Source organism: Pristiophorus japonicus, chromosome 18 (genome assembly GCF_044704955.1).
Source record: "Pristiophorus japonicus isolate sPriJap1 chromosome 18, sPriJap1.hap1, whole genome shotgun sequence".
Lineage (NCBI taxonomy): Eukaryota > Metazoa > Chordata > Chondrichthyes > Pristiophoridae > Pristiophorus > Pristiophorus japonicus.
The window spans coordinates 25,412,201-25,430,162 of NC_091994.1; the positions used below are offsets into that span (position 1 = coordinate 25,412,201).

General features: G+C 41.3%; 2 long non-coding RNA genes across 2 annotated transcripts in view; both read right to left on the bottom strand.

Annotated features, from left to right (window-relative positions):
• Positions 1–17,962, bottom strand: part of LOC139229166 (uncharacterized) — a 422,261-nt gene that overhangs the window by 206,079 nt on the left and 198,220 nt on the right. The window lies entirely within an intron of this gene.
• The window catches only part of LOC139229167 (uncharacterized), a 141,032-nt gene continuing 130,987 nt past the window's right edge, over positions 7,918–17,962 (bottom strand). Inside the window, exon 3 of the long non-coding RNA XR_011587668.1 lies at positions 7,918–7,958. This is a non-coding gene — a long non-coding RNA (uncharacterized lncRNA). The remainder of the gene's footprint in view (positions 7,959–17,962) is intronic.

Below are 17,962 nucleotides of genomic sequence, written 5' to 3' on the forward strand. Positions count from 1 at the left end.
CATAATGAATTAAGTAAAATATGACCTTGAATTTATATCACAGTATTGCAAAGATAAGACAGAATAAAAGGCTGCTGCCCTGGGAAATCTCTGCCTGAACAATCAAAAACCAAATAATCAAAATAATTTTCCAACATTGCATTCCTGATACGGAGCATCTTCTGCCGGGCACACATCAGACATTTGGGCACACCCACTGTGTTAGTGTTGGCTCAGAGGTGGCACTCTTGCCTCTGAATCAGAAGGTAGTGGGTTCAAGCCCCACTCCAGTGAATTGAGTATATAATCTAGATTGGCACTTCAGTGCAGTATTAAGGGAGATCTGCACTGTCAGAGGTGCCAACTTTTGGAAGAGATGTAAAACTGATTAAAAAAATATCTCGTGGCACTGTTTGCAAAAGGGCAGGAGAATTCTCCTGATGTCTTAGCCAGTATTCATCACACATGGTCATTTATTTCATTGCTGCTTGTGGGGCCTTGCTGTGTACAAATTGGCTGCTGTGTATCACTTCAAAAATACTTCATTGGGGGTAAAGCGCTTTGGAGGTCATGAGGACATGAAAGGCGCAGTGGAAGTCTTTCTATTTGAAATGACTGGTCAGAAAATTGTGCACATCAGTACCCAAATTTCCAAGAAGTGCTCGCAAGCAGCCATGGCTCGCTACCAGTAGCGATAAGTTAGACATTACCCTGGTGTGTAACTCACATTACACTGTAGTCTAATTCTTGTCAGAGTTTTCCGAAGGAAAGCCAAGGACAAGAGGCAGCCATTCAGCCTATCAAAACTCACCGCTCTTGTACCTTACTGCTGTTTGAATATTACTAATGTTTTTATATCCTGTTTGACAGATTATTCGAACATTTATTATTCTGTGAGTAAAAACGTTCTTCCTACTATCTGATTTAAATTTGCTTTCCACCAATAAATTGATGCCCTTTGAGCTCTACTCATGTGACTTATTTTTCACAACAGATTCTATAATAGTAGACTATCCCTGATATTTCTCCCCATAAGTTAGTTTTAACATTTTCATAAACATGCTTACAAGCAATTTCTTCTTACATATGTTGAGAGTAACTCGCAGAGGAAAATATCAGGGTATGACTCACAGTTTCAGTTTGCTCCAAGGAATTGGAAGAGAAAGTCACTGAACTGCATAGAACATACTCAATGCTCTCAGTATCATCTGCCCAGTACACTCTTAAATAGCCTTAGCATAGCCTTAGCATAGAAATAGCATAGCCTTTGAATATCTGTTTGGGCCATAAATACCAGGATTCTAATAACTTTTTAATTGCATTGTCATATTTTCTAAAATCATTACCAGGTGTTTTTCTAAATCCCTCTGTTAATTTACTTCTACTCACTGGGGAAAGTCTTCCTGTATGCACCATGTGTAGTGAAACTGGAACTGTATCCTGTGTCTACTGCTCATATCTTTGTATCATCAGGAAATCTGACAAGTCTACACCCGCTTTTAGTATTCCTGTCGTTAATGCAAATTAGAAACATTGAAGCCTCTAGAACTGACCCCTGTGAGACTTGACATTCTAATTCTTATGAGTACTGATTGTTTTCTGTTTTTTAAGCAAGTTTGCATCCCGTCCTGTGTCATACTCTGTGGCTTTTTGTTCAATTAGTCTTTCATGTAGAACCATGTCAAAAGCATTCTGAAAGTCCCACAGAGGTGTATCATATTGTACATTAAACTATCTTCCTTATTTGCGAGACCTTCAAAAATATTCAGGAGGTTGGTCATGCAGTAGCTTCAAAATCCAGGCCAGCTGTTACTTGTTAAGCTATTGGTATATACGTCCTTTAGTTTACCTATTACCGATGAAGGGCCTGTACATGTCCAGGTTAGATTTGTCACCACATGTGTTTGCCTCCAACCTGTGGAACCTCATTGATTCATTCTTGGTAATGATCAACACCCCACAAATCCCCTTCATAGTCTCCTTCAGCATCCTAGGAAATATGCAACCACACCCATCGAGTGTTTTAGGTCTATGTGCCTTTAACTTATCAAGTAGCTTTGCTATAATAATTTCAAAATTCCCAAGGATATTGGGTTGGTTACCTAGTTAGTGCTGTTCTCTTTCGTATTCCTAGAAAATAGCAATCTCTTCATTTTAATATCTCAACTCTTTCTTAATACTGAAAGTATAGTTTAAAATTATGATTAATACTTTGAGCCCTCTGTGATTCTCTAATTACCTGTTTTAGCAAATTTCTCTGCTTCGATGAGATTTCTCCCCTCCTTTTTCCAGCATCCATTGTATAGTTTTTTTTTTGCTTTTATTTCCTTTTTAATTGACCTATTGATCCATTTGGGGGCTGCTTCTTCAGCTTATGCTTAATGTTCTTCAGCTTATCTTGCATATTCAGCATTCTAATTTAAAAAGTATTCAATTTTTTTCCCTAATGAAAATTTTCCTGCAGTATTTCCCAGTTCTTTTAAGTTCCTCCCTCCTCCCTTTGAAGTTTGCAATTTTGCAATCATATATTTCTGTGCTGGTCCTTATTGCCGCTGATTGTTAGATAATCTCAAATTTAATCATACTGTGGCCACCAGTCCCTAGAGGTTCCATCTCTTCGATGTTACTGGTCACTTGTAAGAACTAGATCAAGATGCTAGGTATTCCTAGTTGAATCTTTAATACCACATTCACTAGTTCAGATTCTTTTGTCTCACTTCCATTCGGACATTTACACTGAAGTGATTGAAGCCACTTATTATTGCAATATTATTATTTGAACATACTCACAATCATCCACAGCCAACCCATAGTGCTGTGTTTGTCCTGTGCAATTCCATCAGATATAATATTATTTCTTTGAGCCCTGATTGGAATTGGCTTGCTTCAGAATCACCTTTCCTCTGTTAATTTGAATGCTGAATATAATAAAATAAAAGACATGCATGGACCACAGCACACTGCATTCTTCGATTGAACTTACACCGGCATACATTTTTATTGTTTCTTCTTTTGTTGTTGCTAAGAAACTATCGTACAATTAGTACCTCACATTTCCACAGACATGCAATTCTTATTTTCCAAACCGTAAAAAAAAATTGTTACTGCCAGATCATAATATGTCTTGGCCAATCAATTTTGAAAGAGACAATGTCAGTGTTAGTCTTGTGAAATTTGAATTGTTTTCCTTTTAAATCATTTATTATTGACACACTCAGCATTTAAGGAGAGGTGATGCATTTAAGGGGAGCTGGACAAGCATATAAGGGAGAAGGGAATAGAGGGTTACATGGATAGATTTAGATGAGGAAAGACAGGAGGAGGCTCGAGTGGAGCATAAACGCCGGCATGGACTGGTTGGGCCGAATGGTCTGTTTCTATGCTGTGTATCCTATGTAATCCTTTTTCCTCCCATTGGAATCTCTTCTCTTACAATCCTGCTTTCTGACAGCAATACTGGGGCTGAAATTCTGGTTGGAGGCTTCCCGTGGGCAATTGCCTCTGACCTGAAACATTTCTACGAATTTACCTGGTGGTCTGAGAAGCACCTACAATTCCAGTGGGGAGGCCTTCGCTTCCCGCGCTGCGAAGCGCACTCCCGTCCTCCTGGTTCCCACGCAGAAGGTGTAGTCACATGTGATTGCTCAGCCAATCAGTACAGTATGCCACAGCTTTCTCATTAATAGCAATGAGAACTCCATATCTACGAGTTTTCATTGCTATTAGTGAGAGAAAAAAACCCAAAGACACTAAACACATGTAATAAAAAATAAAAAACACACCTCACATAATTAAAATCACATTATTAAAGTTAATAAATATCTGAGGGAAAAACATTTTCCCCGAGTTTTTAAAAAGTTATTTTAATTATGGTTAAAAATAAATGTAACGTAGTGGGCAGGGTTTTTAAAAATATGTGTTTTTAATTTAATTTAATTATATTTTTGTATGTTTTTAAACTCTTACGCCTGTAAAAGTAGGCTCTGCGTCTGCTTTTATCAGGCACAAGAGTTTTGAGGACATTTGCTGGGCAAGATATGGGCAAAAACCGCAATCTTGCCCTAGCAAATGTCGTCGCTCCCGAGATGCATGCGAGCTGTGAAGCTCCAGCTTGACAGATCGGAAAAGCCGGTTTTCAGCGCATGCGCATTGTGCGCTGAAAATCGGCTTTTGTAATGCCTTCCCGGATCCATACACACTCCGTATGGACCCAGGGAGACCGGGATTTCCAGGACGAAGTTTACTTGAAAGTTTGTAACAAGTGATTTACCACAACGTGCGTGTGCCTGTGCCCCATGTGTTCTGGTCACAAAATGTCATTCTGATCACATCGCACAGCACAGAACATGGTAGAGCAAACTTGCATCTTTTTAATTATCCATAAATACAGATTATCCCTGCATTTAAAGGTCACCTTAAATATTAACTTTACAGCTCAACAATCTTTAGGTAGCAATTTAAAAATAATTTGGTTCACATTTGATAGCACTTATAATACACTAAAACATATAAATGTAAATATCCACTCCAAACACAACTGTAAGTAAAACAAAGTGACTGTGTGGTACCAAATTTCTTAACAATTACAAATGTGGCACTGGACATTCAGAACATGCTAAAGCTTAAGCAAGCTTAGTGTCTGGTTTATATTGAATAATCTGCACATCATCTACAGCATGGTAATGCTATTTGCAATCCATTTTTAATAACAAGTTCGTTTGTTCAGCAATTTTGACGAATCATTAACAAACGATTTTCCGTTTAAATTAACTGCAGCTTCTCATATGTAAATGTATTAATAAATGGGGAAGAAACTTCCGGAACTGGGATAGAAACCTTATTTGATAGTATCTCAAATCAGTATGCTGAATAAATTCTCCTGTTATTATGAAAAGACTCCTCATTACTTTGGATATACATATATGGATCCTTTGTTTCAAAACATAATAATAAATATATATATATATATTTATAAATATAGCAGGGTGAAAATCTTCTGTTGTGTTGCATTTTGTATCTAAGTTATTTATGTGTGAATTGTAACTCCAATAAAACATGTTCCTGGAAACAGTATCACATAGTCTGATTCCCAATGAGCTGGATTCTGCATCAAATTGTATTAGTTCATAGGAAACAAATGGTGATAGAATTGTTTGACACACAGAGTATCAATCAGGTTTTATCAAGTACTATTTGGCACTGATATATATGTTAACATAGGGTGAAATGAAAAGTTAAATAAAGCAAATAGCAAGGATAGTTTCTAACTGTCAAAAGCTGAACAGCTCCCATTCAATTCCTTTTTTTTTACAAATACACAGTTTACTTAATATTTAGATCAGTTGAAAATAATTATTTACGTGAAACATTTTCTCTTTAATAAATGATCATAAACACATTTGGCTGCTGCATTATAAATACAAGCTACAATCCTCTAATTACAAGATCAGTTTAGAACTGGTTTAGAGTTTCTATCCTGCATTTCACTATCTGCAGATTTTGCAGAAATGTAATGTAGAAATACTTGAACCAGCATCTTCCCACTCCTAATTTTTATGAAAAAGTAAAACCTCAGATTATTCATGTCCGGCCAAATTAACTTGTATCATTGTGTTGAGAGATCAAACTGGCCTAAATGATGTGTGTCATCTTACCTCTATATTAAAATACTGCTGCCATGGAAAGATCTAAAATCTAGAAGGTTCATCATTTTTTTGTGGTGTTGCAGTAAAATGTTCTCCTACATCACACCAGCTACTAACAGAAAATGGATGAATAATGCTTTGAACTCTGGGCTTTAATTTAATAAGTAATCAGCTCCCTTACAAATAAAACATGACATTCTAATTACAAAGAGTTCGGGTATTAAATTGTGTCGATGATTTGCTTTGTTTTCCTTCTCAATTTATCCCAAGAATTGTATTAGATAATGATTGCTGAACAAGGAAGTATCCTTAGGTCGGGATTAAATCCAAACAACAGACTATAATTAGGATGTTAAATAATCGAAGAGTTTTTATTAATTTGCCTGTAATAATTAGAAACCAAAATGACAATACCTGGGCTGGCCAGTTTTCAGTTGTTTGGTCGCAGAACATAAAAATAAATATTCAGGTATCTAACAGTTAGGCCTTAGCAGTAAGAATTTCACCCTAGTAGTTTTATAAATACTTGTATTTACAAAAATTATGCACTATTAATGTGGAATACATGGATTGGATTAATTTGAATACATCATGTAAGGAAGAATAATTATTGTCTGCTTGAAAACTTTTATCTGAACTTACTGTCTAATTTTATGTTCTCGATCATTCTCCTTAGCACAGTCCATCCTGTAATTTTCAATATCCAGTCTGTATATAATGCACAATTTACTCTTACTTATTTGTGAAAAAGTACAGAATAGGGTGAACTCAATTTAGTTTAAATGCTTTTGAATACATGAGTCTGCAGAGTATCAGTACAGCTATTGAGCTCACACTAATGTTAAACAGGCACGAACACCAGTTAAAACAAAGAGAACATCTAATTATTTTGTATAAATTTATTTAAAACTGTCAATGAATTCAACACCAGAATATATCTGAACCACTTCCTGGTCCTCATATTAGACAACGTAGACTGAGTTTTCAGGATACATCACCTTAAAATAGATTTTTAAGCTGATATTTAGAACAACATATTCTTAAATTTGCCTGTCCTTCACTTTCAGCTTTACAAGTCTAATTATTTCAGTAGGATGAACAGTCAATTTTACAAAACTGAAATTAATTGTAAAATTTACATCTTTTCAAAATCAAAATTACATATGTCCTGAATTCATTTAGTGATGGAATGTGTCATTTTACAAATACTCAAAAGGCCCTTTAATTAGAGTGACCACGTGCATTTCTTTTTAAAGGACTGTCTCCAATCTAACCATCAGCGATAGAACCTCAGGGACATGAGGTCAGGAATGAGAGAATGTTTGAACAGCCAACGCCAGGTATATGAGAAGGAGACATCGGCAACAGGACTGTGGGCAGTGGCAAAATAAAAATGTAACATGGATACGCCATAGAATCAGCTCATTTTATTGACATTTTCAGTCGATTGCATTTTTACTCTTTAGCTTTCACTGCTTTCACCTCCACAGCATCACTTTCAGCCAAGTAGGCTGTGGCCCTTCCAGGGTATAGAGGTAAGAACATTAGAAATAGGAACAGGAGTAGGCCATTTGGCCCCTCGAGCCTGTTCCGCCATTTAATAAGATCATGGCTGATCTGATCATGGACTCAGCTCTACTTCCCTGCCCGCTCCCTATAACCCTTTATTCCCTTATCACTCAAAAATCTGTCGATCTCCACCTTAAATATATTCAATGACCCAGCCTCCACACCTCTCTGGGGCAGAGAATTCCACAGATTTACAACCCTCTGAGAGAAGTAATTCCTCCTTATCTCAGTTTTAAATGGGCGGCCCCTTATTCTGAGACTATGTCCCCTAGTTTTAGTTTCCCCTATGAGTGGAAATATCCTCTCTGCATCCAGCTTGTCGAGCCCCTTCATTATCTTATATGTTCTGTGATTGCCTGGGAGGATACAACCACATGACAGCAGAAGACACTATCCAAATTGCAGTGCTCCACTTCTGTCAGGTGCTCCACCTATTAGATTAGCCAAAAATGTCCAGGCATCCTGAAGAGAACCGTGGACCTTTATCAACCACCAGGATTTCAGTCAGTACATTGAAGGAGCTTTCTGACTGCATTGGATAGTTCCTGGAGATGGCCACAAGGTTATATCTGCACCTCAGTTGCTTTTATTATATCTGTTCCATTGCAGTGTATTTCATAGATATCAATTTGGAATTTGTGATCGGCGATGCAACAATGTAAGTAGCTTCATCACAAAGTGCTGCTATTTTCACTAACCTGGTGATACATTTTGTGAGGTGATGTACCAGATGCATGACCTTTAATAACTCCAGCAGCATCTCCACTGCATCCAAAACATGCACACAGATAACATTCAGTACTTAAATTGGTCAGCAAAAGTGTCAATAAACAATAAACTCTCTCATACTGGAATATTATTGCTTCTTAATCACATTTTGTTTTATTGGAAATTTCATGAAGTATTAATTGTGTCTAACAAGTTCCAGAAGAACCTGTCCCAGTGCTGGGATCAAGCCGTTAAGAAACCTGGTCTGCATTCAGAGCTTTCTCTTTATTTAAATAAATGCAAACATTTCTCTTTTATTCCTTAAATAATGTCAACCTCGGAATATTATTGCAAACTATCTTCTACATTTCAATCCAGCACTATAGAGGTTAACAGATCTGTGATAATCCTCGAATTTTAGCAACAACTAGCCACAATAACATCACTGTGGAAAAATATACTACAAGCAGGACTGGACTGGGAACAGAAACATTGGGATCAACAGTTGAAAGTTGGATTTGGACTAGGATCCAGATGTTTATAGATTTCCTCATCACGACCATCTAATCCCATGAGCTAGCAATCCTATCAGCACCACACAGACAGATCTGTGTACAGTCACCAGACAGGAAAGACTTACCTCAAGAAGATCAATAAATGCTATCTGCATTAACTCCAAAACCTTTAAATCCGCACCTAACAGAGACCACCCCCTCTTCTCTCAAACACATTGGTAATAAAAATAAATACTATCATCATCTAATTTAACCAAATAAAAATGGAAATTTTGATCCACTGTGATTCATTAAAGCAAATATTGTAAAGCGAATGTGCAGTGTGTGAAGAAAGATGGGATGGTCAGAGCTGGATATATGATATTGGGAGATTGCTCATGGCTGAATTTATTACACTGGAGAGTGGTTGAGCTGTGGTCAGCAGAATGTGACCTGGCCTGATCTTTGGATAGTGCTAGGGCAGTCTGTGCTACTGACCTCATGACTGCTCCTCAGGGACAGGCCAAGCTGAATAATGGGCTCTGCTTTCAACATTATTAGGTTCTGTTCAAGTGTTTGGCTATCTGTGGACATAATGATAGGCTGAGGAATGTTAGAGCAATAGGAAAAATACATACTCCCTGAAATGAAAGCAAAATGCAATTAACCGTCTGAGTGCTACTTGCTTAATAGCAGCAATGACTGTCCGAGGTGTCTCAGTTTATTTTTGTTTTAAAATACCCTACATACGTTTGGGATGGTCCATTCAGACTGTAAATAAATCCATTTGATTTTTATTTACTTATTTGCTGCTGAATACTTTAACTGCAAATTCCTGTAATGTGAATATTTTTATGTTAGGTTGATGGCCTTGTTTACACAATTACATTTATTTTATTCTAGTTAATAACATTCTCAGCCCAAATGGAAACAGAGTACAAGGAGACAAATAAGTAAACATTTCAGAGTTTATGCAGAAAGCAATGGGAGGATATTGGTGTTGCTGAGTTCTACACCAAGGGTTACAGATACAAATTACATGAAAGTGGGTGAAGCTCTAATAGTTTATCAAAGTCTCTGGACTCATGCGGTTTGTTACTGTCTTGAAGTGCACTCCACTGATGTAATTCATTATTGTATACCCAGAAAAAGTCATTCCTTATTGTTCTTTACAAAACGACAGTAAGAAATCTCCTTTCAGTGACAACAGTTCCATTTCAAATGGATGACAAGCCCCTCCCACAATTGCCTCACATGATTCAAACAGCAGAACAATTATATTTTTTGCGGAAAGTTAGAGGGAATTCGAGCACCGTGCTTGTAGCCTGCAGCTTTTAATCGTATTTTATAAAGTATGCATTCTGCCATTAATGAGATACTGAGTTTCCCCATTTGAGGTTGGACATGCTTTCTGTTAGTGCGGACAGTAATTCCTCATTACCGCTACACGTCACTGTGACGGGGGCCATGGGGGGCCTCATAACACACAACACAAAGACGTGTTTTTTTTTAATTGGAGGATTATAATATTAAATAAAGGGATTTCACTAGAGAATGTATGGCATAGTTACATGTAAAGGGTTATTTCAAAAATAAAACTCTATAAGAGCTGGATTTTCCATTCCTGGCTGTCTCTGTTTTTGCCCCGGAGGGGCAGCAATAGCGGTGGTGAGTCTTCTGGGCTGGGGGTCAGCTTCAAAGTGCCCTGCCGGGGTTTTCAGGGACGGTTTGGGCGGGGCACGGAGCATTACTGCCCGGAAGAGACGAGCCCAGTGTGCAACCGGATCGATTTTTGCCTCGCTCCCAACCCGTAGCGCTGCATAGAGCTCCCTGCTGGGACCGCCTGTGAAAACGGGCGGTCCGAGCTGCAGTGGCTGCAATGAGGTAAGTAATGTCCACCTCAGGTAAGTGTGATTGTTTTCTCATTTTACTTTTTTTTGCGATTTATGTAATGGTAGCGTGAGGTATTTTTTGGAAATGTTTTCAGTGGGGTTTTTTTTTCAGGTTTTTTTTTCTCCCCAGGCTCTGAGGCTGGCTACTTAGCTCGGGATTGTCGCATGCTCAGCCGGCCTAGTGCCCTAAGAGAGGCCCAAATGCCCAATTTTGCTGACCGAGGCACAAACTTTTTCCAGGCATTATCAGGACCCCCACCATTAGCGCCCCGAAATCTTAAAAGCCAAAAATCCAGCCCAATGCTCCTATAATAGCCCTGTGTATATTAGAAAATGATTGAGTACAATGAATAATACAACAGTCAGGTTGCTACAAGAAGCAAAATCAATATTTAAATGCAACTTTCTGTTGACTTTTTGAGAAAGAGTTTTTGATCTTTCAAAATCTATGTTTTTCTTCTTGTAATATTTGCGCAAATGATTTCCTATCAATTGCCATTTTTACTTCGCGGTTGTTTATGAAATAAAATGACAATTGTTAACAGCTGGTAAATAATATCATCAATGAAACAAAAAAAATGGTAAAGTACTTCCAACATAACAAATAAATGAGCAGGCTAGTCAGCACATTACCCTGTGTGTGTGGCTGGTTTGCAGGTCAAACAATGGTATTGCTGGAGGATACATCACATTATAGCAACATTTGTGCATTGCTTTGTGGATAGTTATTCAAAAATAGAAAATGAAAAGGGCATGACTCCTGGAAGCCATGCGGGGCTGAATTGGAGGCTCGTTAGATGGGCAAGTTTAACCTCTCGGAGTGAGCAAAGGTTCGAACTCTGAAATCAGACCACAGAGGTAAAGAGATTATGGTATAAAGCTGTATCAGGAAATCTAATAAAAAGAAAATCTTTGAAAATAAAATAGATCAATTCAAACCATTTTTTTCTACTTAATGTAAAAAGCCTGATTACTGGAACACTCTGAAGGGGTGCATCCCAAATCCTGACTGCAGATACTTTCTATTTCTGTTGATTAAAAACATTTCCATAAACCTTTAAAATCAATAGGGTACAGCTTTAAGGGAATGGTATGCCATTCAGCGGCAGCTAACAGGATTGTGAAGTAATTGAGTCACATCTCTTTTATAAATGAATCCTTTTTTCTGTTCACGTATATTATTGCATTTACTCATTTCATGCAAAGACTGGTGTCTGTGTATGTGAAATAACAAAAACTATATAATAATAAATGTGGAATAATGATTAATGAAAACTTAAATCAAAGTGTGATATCAGGCTTCATAACACACCTTAGCCTAAAAATGACTGTTTGCAGTATTAGCAATGAATGCTTAACATGTTCATATGACGTTCCTTTGTCTGTTAATGGAGACATTAACCTGTTTATTTTAAATAATATTACTGTTTTAAACAACAGTTTCTAGGCTTTTATTTTAATAAACTTACAGTGTTTAAGCCATGTTTCTGTTTTTAATCCATACATACCAATGTAAAGCTTACATAGAAACAATGAAAATCCATAATGAAGACATGGGGCCCGAAATTGGTCAATGCATAAGGTCCGCACATTTCTCGGCGGTATGTCAGTGGTGCATCATTTCAAATCACCGGCATACCGCCGAGACCGAAGAGGACAAAATTGGTCAATTTCTTTTCGGCAGCGGTCTGCAGCGGGCGGTATGTAACCTAGTAGTCGATCCAGATTGACTTTCTCTTCGACGGACAGTGCGGCACTGAACTGTGCATGCGCGATTTTCTTTTCCCAGTTTTTTTTTTAGAGAAGCATTTTACCCACGATTTCGGAGGTCAGGGGTCACCCGCACATGCGCAGTGAGTTGAAGAGGAGAGAGAGAGAGTGAGAAGGAGCAACAAGCTAGTCGACGGGCAGTTACTTTAAAAACATATTGCAGAGTTAAAAATATTCATAACAACTAATAATTCTACAGTTTGAAGAATAAGAAGACATATTTTACAAAACAAAACTCATAACAACAGAAATATTATGGAAATGTCAAAAAAAAAAATCCAAGCGCAGGAACATCAAAAAGGACGGGTGGCTGAGGATCTCCCCCTTCAACAAGACGGAGTTACCTGCCCTTCTCGAGCATATAACAGAGAGGTACTCCGAGCAAATGAGGGGAGGTCGTGGAAAGCCCCCCCAAAGGAGTACAATAGGATATGGGACGAGATCAGGGAGGCTGTGTCCTCCACAAGTATCATGGTACACACCGGAGAAAGGTGCCGTAAGAGTTGCAACAGTGAGTAATGATTTTATTTATGCAGCCCCCATCATGTGCCATGTACCATGTAAATGTAGGTTCAGTGTCACACGGATGATTTTCTTTAAGGTTACGCCGATGTATTCGTGCTTTCAGGCAATGACAGTGTTTTTTGTGTGTGTGTGTGTGTGTGTGTGTGTGTGTGTGTGTGTGTGTGTGTGTGACCCTGTGTGTGTGCGATGTTAAATGGATTGAATATTTTTACATTGATTCACTTTACTTTCTGCAGAAGAAGACATCTGCAATAGCAGCCGATCAGCGGCGTACGGGGGGAGGACCCACAACCCAGGATCCTCTTACTGACATCGAGATCCATGCCCTGTCCCTGGTTGGGGATAGCAAACGTGCCACCAACAGCAGTCTGTGTTGCGGTCCTCTCATGTCATGTAATAAGAACATAAGAAATAGGAACAGGAGTAGGCCATACGGCCCCTCGAGCCTGCTCCGCCATTCAATAAGGTCATGGCTGATCTGATCATGGACTCAGCTCCACTTCCCCGCCCGCTCCCCATAACCTCTTATCCCCTTCTAACTCAAGACACTGTCTATTTCTATCTTAAATTTATTCAATATCCCAGCTTACACAGCTCTCTGAGACAACGAATTCCACAGATTCACAACCTTCTGAGAGAAGAAATTTCTCCTCATCTATGTTTTAAATGGGCGGCCCATTATTCTAAGATCATGCTCTCTAGTTCTAGTCTCCCCCATCACTGGGAAACATCCTCTCTGCATCCGCCTTGTCAAGCCCCCTCATAATCTTATACGTTTCGATAAGATCACCTCTCATTCTTTTGAATTCCAATGAGTAGAGGCCTAACCTACTCAACCTTTCCTCATAAGTCAACCCCCTCATCTCCGGAATCAACCTAGTGAACCTTTTCTGAACTGCCTCCAAAGCAAGTATATCCTTTAGTAAATATGGAAACCAAAACTGCATGCAGTATTCCAGGTGTGGCTTCGCCAATACCTTATATAGCTGTAGTAAGACTTCCCTGCTTTTATACTCCATCCTCTTTGCAATAAAGGCCAAGATACCATTGGCCTTCCTGATCACTTGCTGTACCTGCATACTATCCTTTTGTGTTTCATGCACAAGTACCCCCAGGTCCCGCTGTACTGCAGCACTTTGCAATCTTTCTCCATTTAAATAACAACTTGCTCTTTGATTTTTTTTCTGTCAAAATGCATGACCTCACACTTTCCAACATTATACTCCATCTGCCAAATTTTTGCCCACTCACTTGGCCTGTCTATGTCCTTTTCCAGATTTTTTGTGTCCTCCTCACACATTGCTTTTCCTCCCATCTTTGTATCATCAGCAAACTTGGCTACATTACACTCAGTCCCTTCTTCCAAGTCGTAAATATAGATTGTAAATAGTTGGGGTCCCAGCACTGATCCCTGTGGCACCCCATTAGTTACTGGTTGCCAACCAGAGAATGAACCATTTATCCTGACTCTCTGTTCTCTATTAGTTAGCTAATCCTCTATCCATGCTAATATATTACCCCCAACCCTGTGAACTTTTATCTTGTGCAGTAACCTTTCATGTGGCACCTTGTCAAATGCCTTCTGGAAGTCCAAATACACCACATCCACTGGTTCCCCTTTATCCACAGTAATGTAACTGTAACTGTAATGTTGGCCTGATGTTATGTAATGTAAGTTTATTGCACTGTAATGTTGGCCTCATGTGATGAACTGCAATGTTGGGGGCATGTATCCATCCATCATCATTATAGTCAATCCCTTGGAATCGAGGAAGACTTGCTTCCACTCTAAAAATGAGTCCTTAGGTGGCTGAACAGTCCAATACGAGAACCACAGTCCCTGTCACAGGTGGGATAGAGAGTCGTTGAGAGAAAGGGTGGATAGGACAAGTTTGTCGCATGCTCTTTCCACTGCTTACGCTTGATTTTTGCATGCTCTCGGCGATGAGGCTCGAGGTGCTCAGCGCCCTCCCGGATGCACTTCCTCCACTTAGGGCGGTCTTTGTCCAGAGACTTCTAGGTGTTGGTGGGGATGTTGTACTGTATCAAGGAGGCTTTGAGGGTGTCCCTGTAACGTTTCCTCTGTCCACCTTTGGCTCGTTTGCCATGAAGGAGTTCGAGTAGAGTGCTTGCTTTGGAAGTCTTGTGTCTGGCATGAGAACAATGTGGCCTGCCCAGCGCAGCTGATCGAGTGTGGTCAGTGCTTCAATGCTGGGGATGTTGGCCTGGTCGAGGACGCTAATGCTGGTGCGTCTGTCCTCCCAGGGGATTTGTAGGATCTTGCGGAGACATCGTTGGTGGTACTTCTCCAGCGACTTGAGGTGTCCACTGTACATAGTCCATGTCTCTGAGCCATACAAGAGGGCGGATATTACTACAGCCCTGTAGACCATGAGCTTGGTGGCAGTTTTGAGAGCCTGGTCTTCAAACATTCTTTTCCTCAGGTGGTCGAAGGTTGCACTGGTGCACAGGAGGCGGTATCGAACCTCGTTGTCAATGTCTGCTCTTGTTGATAAGAGGCTCCTGAGGTATGGGAAATGATCCACATTGTCCAGGGCCGTGCCGTGGATCTTGATGACTGGGGGGGGCAGTGCTGTGCGGCGAGGACAGGCTGGAGGCATGTAATGCAATGCATGTATGTATTGTCTGCCTGCATTACGCAATGCATTACTGCAGCAGTGGTGGACATTTAAGTTAGATTGCAATAAGTCAATGTACTATGTACTCATGTAACCCTGATCCCTCCCCTGGTGTCGTATTTTTAAATGTTGTTTTGTTCTTCCAGACTCGGACGATTCAGACCACATCAACACAGACGACAGACCCACTGCCGCCACCTCTGGCATCACTCAGCCCTCTCCCGACTTCACCACTGGCAGAGATGAGGAAGAGGAAGAGGAAGAGGAAGAGGAAGAGGAAGAACCGCTGATCCTGGAGGCAGTGGAGGTGAAGGTGGATGTAGAAGCGGAGGAGGATACACCAGCTCCATGTCGGACAGCTGGAACATCTTCCACCACGGAGTCTGTATTCAGGGATTTCAGCAATTCACGCCATCACGAGGAACAATGCATGCGATGGGACCATTAACACCCACCATCAGAGTGCCTAGAAACAACCAAATGGGCAATCAGAGAGGAATGCCTGGTTACTGTCCTTTTGTTAACAACAATCTGGAGTGCGGGGGTAGACATACTGCAAAAAGCTGCAGGTTTCAGCAATATACCTGTAGGATTTGTAACGTCAGTGGACACTTGGCCAGGATGTGCAAAAAGGCTGTAGCAAGGCTAATCTGCGAGACAGAGGAACCAGACGAGGGGTCTGCAATGCAGGATGATGCCTGGGGAAAAGCCATGGATGCTGAAGTTCAGCGGGTTCATGTGGCTGATGTCCACAGCTCATACACTAAAACGCCACCCATGATGATGAAAGTTTTATTGAATGGCATCCCGGTGCATATGGAGCTGGATATGGGAGCAAGCTAGTCACTTATGAGCGCCCAACAATTTGAGAGACTATGGCCACACAGAGCTAGCAGGCCCAAACTGGAATGCATTGACACGCAGCTACGGACGTACACCAAAGAGATCATCCCAGTGCTAGGCAGTGCCAACTTGGTGGTAACACATAATGGATCACAGAACCGGCTGCCACTCTGGATCGTCTGGGGAAATGGCCCGGCGCTCTTGTGGAGGAGTTGGCTAGCCGAGATGATTTGGAAATGGGGGGATGTGCACGCCATGTCATCTTTGGAGCGAAGTTCATGCGCACAGGTCGACAAAAATTTGGGTCACTGTTTCAACCCGGTGTCGGAACATTCAAGGGCACTAAAGTAGTGATACGCATCACTCCGGACGCCAGACCAGTGCACCACAAAGCCAGAGTGGTGCCGTATGTGATGCGTGAGAAAATTGAAAGTGAATTGGACAGGCTGCTCAGAGAGGGCATAATTTCAGTCGTTGAATTCAGTGACTGGGCAAGTCCCAGCGTTCCTGTCCTTAAAGCAGATGGCTCGGTCAGGATTTGTGGCGACTACAAAGCCACCATCAACCGAGTGTCGCTGCAAGACCAATACCCGCTCCCGAGAGCGGAGGACCTTTTTGCCACGCCGGCAGGTGGCAAGCTGTTCATAAAGCTGGACCTCACTTCGGCCTACATGACTCAGGAACTGGATGAAGAATCCAAGCTTCTGACCACCATCACGACACACAAGGGATTATTTATCTACAACCGGTGTCCGTTTGACATTCGTTCGGCGGCAGCTATCTTTCAGAGAAACATGGAAAGCTTGCTCAAATCCATTCCTGGAACAATCATATTCCAAGACAACATCCTTATAACGGGTCGAGACACCGAGGAACACCTCCACAACCTGGAGAAGGTGCTACGCCGACTGGACCGGGTAGGCTTGCGGCTGAAAAAGGCCAAGTGTGTGTTTTTGGCTCCAGAGGTTGTGTTTTTGGGCAGGAGGGTTGCCGCAGACGGGATCAAGCCCACTGAATCAAAAACGGAGGCGATCCGCCAGGCGCCCAGGTCCGGCAACACGTCGGAGTTGCGATCATTCCTGGGACTTTTGAACTATTTCGGGAACTTTCTGCCGAACTGAAGCACATTGTTGGAGCCGTTACACATGCTCCTGCGTAAAGGCTGTGAATGGCTTTGGGGGGACTGTCAAGAATGGGCTTTCAATAAGGCGAGGAACCTGCTGTGTTCTAACAAACTGTTGACTTTGTATGACCCCTGTAAAAAAACTGGTTTTAACGTGTGATGCATCATCCTACGGGGTTGGGTGTGTGTTGCAGCAGAGTAATGATGACGGCTGACTCCAACCGGTGGCTTATGCCTCCAGGTCACTCTCCCAGGCAGAGCGTGAGTACGGCATGGTCGAAAAGGAAGCACTCGCTTGTGTTTATGGTGTGAAAAAGATGCACCAGTATCTTTTCGGTAGACGGTTCGAGCTAGAAACGAACCACAAGCCGTTAACATCCTGTTGTCTGACAGCAAGACTGCCAATGCCAATGCGTCAGCTTGCATACAGCGATGGGCTCTCACGCTGGCTGCGTATGACTACACCATACGGCACCGGCCAGGCACCGAAAATTGCGCTGATGCGCTCAGCAGGCTCCCACTGGCCATCACCGAGGAGGCGTCGGAGCAAAGCGCTGAGATGGTCATGGCCATTGAGGCTTTTGACACCACAGACTCCCCCATCACAGCCCGCCAGATCAAACTCTGGACCAACAGAGACCCCCTCCTATCCATGATAAAGAAATGTGCTCTGACTGGGGATTGGGTGCCCGCACACGGGGCGTGCCCCGAGGAGGTCAGACCGTTTCAGAGACGAATGGATGAGCTCTCCATTCAAGCCGACTGCCTGCTATGG